The 7365-nt window shown below is 37.3% G+C and overlaps 1 pseudogene; it reads left to right on the forward strand.

The window, feature by feature from the left end:
- Positions 1 to 2882: 2882 nt before the first annotated feature.
- On the forward strand, positions 2883 to 3827 carry LOC125909766 (olfactory receptor 4F21-like; annotated as a pseudogene).
- The last annotated feature ends 3538 nt before the right edge of the window (positions 3828 to 7365 follow it).

A 7365-nucleotide genomic window follows, 5' to 3' on the forward strand; every position in this document is an offset into this window, starting at 1 on the left:
CTAGGAGCCAAAGATGGTTCCACTTTGTTATGACCAGAAATGATACAAATAAAAGTACATGAAAGAGCTGATAAATGTGAAAAATACAGCAATGTGTTCAGTTCATAAAGGGTCTTCTGTAATATGCAACTGAATTTTAAATATCCTGAATGATAGAACCAAAAGCTGAAGTTGGAAAGTAATATGACCACATTTGATTTTTAGATAGACAAATCTGAACGCAGACTATAGAATGGACTAATCTAAGACTGGAGGCAGATAGGTCATTCAGAAATGAAAAATACATAAACTTAAATAAAATGGACAGTGAAGATGAAGAAGAGGAAACAAAACAAATATTCAGGAGGTGTAATTTTCCACCTGGCATATAAGGTGAGAGGGGAGAAAGGGTGCCTCAAAGATTCCTGGATTAAGCATCTGAGAGAACAGTCATGATATTTCCTAAGGCATTAAAAAAAAGAATAAAATCATGAGTTCAGCCTTGCATATGTTGAGGTGCTTTCAGCATGTCCATTTATGTAACATAGTACAGGGGCGCCTGGGTGGCGCAGTCGGTTAAGCGTCCGACTTCAGCCAGGTCATGATCTCGCGGTCCGTGAGTTCGAGCCCCGCGTCAGGCTCTGGGCTGATGGCTCGGAGCCTGGAGCCTGTTTCTGATTCTGTGTCTCCCTCTCTCTCTGCCCCTCCCCAGTTCATGCTCTGTCTCTCTCTGTCCCAAAAATAAATATGTAACATAGTACAGTCCTGTATATATTATTCTAGAGCCCAGGCATAGAGCTATAGGTATAGAAATCTTTGTAAGTGGGGAGTAGTTAAAACAGCAAAGCACGTTTGAAATTAAAAAAAAAAAAAAATTAGGTCTCGTGAGTTATATTAATACTCAAAAATAAGCATGAAAAAAATCCATGCATCAGTGAAAGACACAAAAAAGGTGTTAGAAATACAGGAGAAAATTGAGTTCTCTGCTATACAAATATTAAGAATGCATTCAGCTTAAAGTAACAATGGCTTATTTACAGTCTCTTAAAAAAAAGTAAGTTTTTATTTTTCTCACATTACAAGATACCAGAAGGTAGACCCTTGCTGATATCAAAGACCTTTTAGACTGGATTTTTTTTCCCCATCTGTTCGTACTACCATCCTTAACATGTGGACACCCAGAGCTCAGGATTGCTGCAACTTTAAGCACTGCATTAATATTGAATGCAGGAATAAAAAAGCTAAACAAAGAGCCTTCTCTACATCAATCTTTAAATTTTAATCTGGGAAAGAAAATCTTCCACAGAAGGCATTATTCTGTATCTCATCAAGTGTAGGCTACATGCATGCCCCTGTTACACCAATCCATGGCCAAGTCACATAGATTATCATATTTCATCCCAGGGCTAAGATAAGAACCTACCCTCTCCCAAAATTGAGAAATATCCACCAAATGCCTAAACAGATAAGTGGTCTCTTAAAATAGACTGGGGTGGAAAAGGCTTTGGGATAAGAAACATATATAGCAACTAATGACAGAAGAAATCTCAAAAAAAAATGCATGCTCAATAGTACCAAATTTGGAGAATAAGTATGTAAAATAAAGAGTGAAAATTGAATATTATATGTGAGATTTTTACATGTAGACTATTGTGTGCTGAATCCCTGGTGACATTTCTAAAAGGTCTTTCTGAAGTGCAAGCTTGTTTTGGCTTGTTCAATAAATAGAATGTATAAGTTAAATAAACTTAACTGTGAAGGGTTTGGGAGAGAAAGGAAAAATAAGAAGGCTCCCACCATTCCGTCCTTGACAGATCTGATTTCTGAAGGAGTGACTCTATGTGTAAGAGATCAAGGGAAGTGAAAAGTTGAGATGAAGGAAAATGGCTGATTGATGCATCTAGATCTTTGGGGAGTCCTAAAGTATATTTGGAAGTGCTAGCCTTGAAGAGCGCAGAGCATTGGTTAGGAGCATGCATTTTCAAGTCCTACAACTCTTGATACAGTCCTAGCTTTGCCACCTCATCTTTATGAGGCTCAGTTTCATTTGTGAAACAGGGATAATAAAACTGAATCTATCTTATGAAGTCATTAGAAGGCTTGAAAGAGATAATGTACTTAACACAATGCCCTAAATATTGAAGACACTTAAATCTGTTACCTGTGATGATTAAAACTGATTAAGTATTAATTATAATTTACTTTTACTCTCAGATATACAGTAAATTACTAATTTACTAATCTTTACTCTCAGATACACAATATTTTATTTAATTTTAGCTTGTCATTAAGTAATCTGTATATTAAAAGTAGTCATGGACCAATGGTGATAATCATGTCATGAACCAAGTATTAAAATTATTGACCCTGTGTCCCTGAGTTCCATTTAAATTTAGAAAGCCCAATGTAAGAAATGATGGGATATGTTCAAGTAATTTTGTCAAGGTCACCTCTATAAGGCCAGTGAAAAGGTAAATATTAAGGGGCTAAGAAAGGTTCAGGTAAGAGAATATAGAATTAGTGTGGAAGTATTAATAAGGATGTGACAGAAGAGACAACATTTACATGGTGTGAGAACACTTAGGGGAAGGGTCAGGAAAATGATCAAGAAATCTTTGAGAAAAATTAAAATGAGGTTTAACTCTGGAATTAAAATTAAAATAACCCCTTTGGCTCTATCTGCAAAATTTACAATCATATTTTTTTCTTTCAAATATCCCCTCTATATAGTGATTTGTGGCTAACCTTATTTCTTCCAAATTCTTCATTTCTCTCCTTTCAGTCAATTATATCTAACTTAATTAGCAAGGAAAACAGGAAAGCTATGTTTCTGCCAGTGATACTTACCCTTTTTAATTTTTATCATCTGGTCACTTGAAAAATCAGCTCTCCTGTTCCAGTCAATGGGTGGTCTAAATGATTCTGTGGTCACTGAGATTGTGTTACTGGCCTTTCTTGCTCTTGGGAGAAAAAGGGTGTTTGTTTGTTTGTTTTTATCTTGATACGTTCTTTGCTCTATTTAGTGATCATGCTGGGAAATCTTTTTATTTTGTTTTTGATAATTTTTGATTCTCACTTACATTCTCCTATGTACTTCCTGCTGGCCAACTTGTCCTTCATTGATGTGGGCCTCTCTTCTATTATAGTCCCCAAGACAATCAAAGGCCTTTTAAGTGAATGCAAAGTAATTTCTTTCCAAGGTTGTATGGCACAGATATGCTTCATCCGCATCATAGGAGGAGTGGAGATGGTGTTACTCATCGCCATGGCATTTGACAGGTGCACAGCAATCTATAAGCCGCTTCACTACCTGAACATGATGAACCCTAAAATATGTGTTTCATTTGTAATCACTGGATGGGTAACTGGGCTGATTCATGCTATGTCTCAGTTTGCTTTGATTATAAACTTGCCTTTTTGTGGTCCTAATGAAGAAGACAGCTTTTACTGTGACTTCCCAGGCTCATAAAACTTGCATGCACAGATGCAGCCAAGTTTGAGTTTATTATTGCTGCCAACAGTGGCTTCATGAGCATGGGCAACTTCTTCCTGCTACTTCTTTCCTATGTCTTTATTTTGGTCACTGTCTGGAAACATTCTTCAGGAGACTTATCCAAAGCATTTATCACTCTGTCAACTCACATCATTGTCATGGTTCTTTTTTCACTCCATTCATGTTTCTCTATGTATGGCCTTTCCCAAAATCATCAACTGATAAATACGTGTTTGTTATTGACTTTGCTATCACCCCTGTCATGAATTCTGCCATCTGTACATTACTGAACAAAGACATAAGGGTATCAATAAAACAATTGTGCAAAAAGATAGCATATTCCAGAATTTGTTGACCACATATATTTTTGAAGCTTTAAAAAGAAATACCCAATTGCATGCTGGCCGTCTCCACTTAGGTACTCCAAATGTAACATACCTTGAACAAACTCATCATCTGCCATCCTAATCCTGCTACTACTTCACTTGTGGAGTATAAGACCATTACCATGATGGAAAATGTAAATACATCACACTAAAAATTGATATTCTTACAGCAAACATCATTGGACAAAAACGTTTTAAATTTGAATTTCTAGTTATTTTGCAAATGAAAGGATATAATAACATGGTTTCTGCTATTCATAAAGTCTAAAAATAATCTGTAAAATGTCATAATGAATCTCAAGCATTATCAAACCAAATTGTTACATATGTATGTGTGTATGTGTACATATATGCATGTGTGTATATGTGTGTGTCTGTGTGTGTGTGTGTACACAGTGGCTTTAAAAGAAGACCGAGAGACAAAATCAGAAGGTAAGGAGTTTATTTAGAAGGGACTGCTAGGAGACTGGTTCGGAAGTGGAGACATGAGACACAGAAAACAAAGACAGCAGAGGATGTATTAACTAATATCCTACTACTGTGAACATTAGGGTACAATCCTACTGTGGCCCTCTAAGTGACTGTACATATTCTATGACATTTAATTGCTTCACTTGAGAGGGAAGCTGTTTACTTCTGTGTTGGGGTAGCTCTGAGGCATTGACTCCATGGCAGTTCCAGGCTTCCCCACATAGTGGGTTAAGCAGTTATGACATCTAAAGAAAAGTCTTCAGGCAGAGTATCTCTGCAGCTTATGGTGTAAAACAATCTACATTCTTGGGAATATTATGTGCAGAAGGAAATATGCATGGCATCAAAAGCATCAGAAACAGTCCACATCTTCCCATGCTCAGAGACATTCATGCTCCATATAAATTCACTCCATCATTATCAAACACAGGAGTATTAATGAAACGTGTTAATGGGTTCTATACATTGCACATGTTCCCAGGAAGATATTCACTATCTTCTTCCTCCCTAATCCATTCTAGATTTCCCACACATTTGTCCAGTACTTTTGCTGGTCTAGATAACGTGTCCAGATCCATATCTTCTTATCTAAGAAGTTGAAATCCATGATTACCATGATCATATCAGGCTGTAATCACTGCAATTGCCCATTTAGAGGGAGTATAGTACCAATTCTATTTTTCTGGGATAATGACAGTTAATTATACTTCGCATGATAGTAGCTGTTCTTTGCTGATCTATAAACACAAGGAAATAGGGGCGCCTGGGTGGCTCAGTCGGTTAAGCGTCTGACTTCGGCTCAGGTCATGATCTCACGGTCCGTGAGTTTGAGCCCCGCGTCGGGCTCTGTGCTGACAGCTCGGAGCCTGGAGCCTGTTTCGGATTCTGTGTCTCCCTCTCTCTCTGACCCTCCCCCATTCACGATCTGTCTCTCTCTGTCTCAGAAATAAAAATAAACATTAAAAAAAAATTAAAAAAAAAAAACACAAGGAAATCAAAATGACCAGTGAGCTACTAAAACTTTAGGTTTATTAAAATGCTTACTCTGTCCCCAGAAGAAGCATTCACTAACCCCCCAGTGGAGGTCAAAGTTGTAGGTCCAGAAAGCTCAAGTTCTCGAAGGAAGTGATGGTTAACGGAGCCACTTTCACCATCTACTTTCATTTTCCAAACCTATGCATTCTAGAACGTAATACTTTATAATGTCCATTGGTTCAAAGTATGTATTGCATGTTAAAGCACAAAGTGTCTCCCCAAATGCACTTACTTATACCTTTCCTTTACCATTAAAAGGCTATTCTCATGTTCTATCATACGGACACCTTCTGCATGACACAGCATATTACTGCACCAATGGATCACTTGTTTGTGTGCTCACTGTTGTACTTTCTAGGCTGTAAAGATATTTCTTTGCCCAAAGCAATGTTATGAAGGATATTAGACATTCCGTATGTCTTTGGATCACTTAATGGCCAAGGTACAGTTGTAAGGATAGTCAAAGCCATACATGGAAAACATGTTTATCCCAGTAAGAACTATCCGCTCTTCTTCCAGCGTGAAAAAGACCTCATGTAAATAACTAGTCATCAAGTTGCTGATTAAATTCATCCAGAGATAAAACCACATCAGGGTTCAGCATGTATCTGTGCTTCTGGAAGGACATTCAACAGTGGTTGTCACTATAACTGCCTTACTGAGAAGAAACCATACTGAAAGAATCCATGCAAAGACTTCATCTTTAACATTTAAAACTACTTCATTCAAGGGCTCAGGGGTACAGAAAGGAACCATGAAAATACTTCATCCTTACTATTCAGAACTAACCACTTCATTCATGGGCCTATTATATAAGCACTAGAGTGGCTGAGCCAGGTGATCAGCTCTGCTATTTAACACTATTCTTGGAGTGTAGTAAGAACAGAAACATAAATAAGAATTTACTTGTATTTCTTCATGCTTTCTTCCAGCTAAAGAAGCAATTATATCACATATCAATATGGCCCATGTGTAAGTAACCACTATTCACTTTAAGTGACAATCCCAGTTATACAGAAATTTAAAAACTGATCCACACTTATGAGGACAAATATCATAGACTAGAGTCATTTGACAATTCCCAGCAAAATACAAGGTTAATTATGTTTTTTGTGTGTGTGTTTTTGGTGTTTTGCTTTATTTTGTTTTTTGCTTTCCTTAAACACATGAAATAAACAAGTAACCCATTTGGTATGAAATGGAGAGAATAAATGAAATATCAGCCGCAGAAACCAATATGTTAACATTTAAGAAAAGGTTGAGGTAGGAAATATGTTGAATGTACACTCATAATAATGAAAATACAATGATTAGAATAGTAAACAAAGTACAGGACGGATTTAAGTTTTATCCTATAGTAAATGTGGATTCCCAAAACAGGAGTGAATAAATCCATATACACACAAATAATTAAGCATTTGAACAAACAAAATGGTTAGGTTCTTCACACCATACAAGACACGTGTTCAAAATAAATTGGATCAAAATATTTTTTATATTGTGTCATAAAACAGCTTTTTTTTTCTTTTTTGTTTTTTAATATATGCATTTTATTGTCAAATTGGTTTCCATACAACACCCAGTGCTCATCCCAAAAGGTGCCCTCCTCAATACCCATCACCCACCCTCCCCACCTCCCACCCCCCATCAACCCTCAGTTTGTTCTCAGTATAAAACAGCTTTTAAAACTGTTGGTGGGGGGCGCCTGGGTGGCTCAGTCGGTTAAACGTCCGACTTCGGCTCAGGTCACGATCTCGCGGTCCGTGAGTTCGAGCCCCGCGTCGGGCTCTGGGCTGATGGCTCAGAGCCTGGAGCCTGCTCCGATTCTGTGTCTCCCTCTCTCTCTGCCCCTCCCCCGTTCATGCTCTGTCTCTCTCTGTCTCAAAAATAAATAAAAACGTTAAAAAAAAAATTAAAAAAAAAACTGCTGGTGGAATTCATATAGTTGTTCTATAAAATATGGAATTTTAAACAAGGCAACGCAAAGAGAAAACATGCACA

Source organism: Panthera uncia, assembly GCF_023721935.1.
Source record: "Panthera uncia isolate 11264 chromosome B3 unlocalized genomic scaffold, Puncia_PCG_1.0 HiC_scaffold_1, whole genome shotgun sequence".
In the NCBI taxonomy this organism is placed as follows: Eukaryota; Metazoa; Chordata; class Mammalia; order Carnivora; family Felidae; genus Panthera; species Panthera uncia.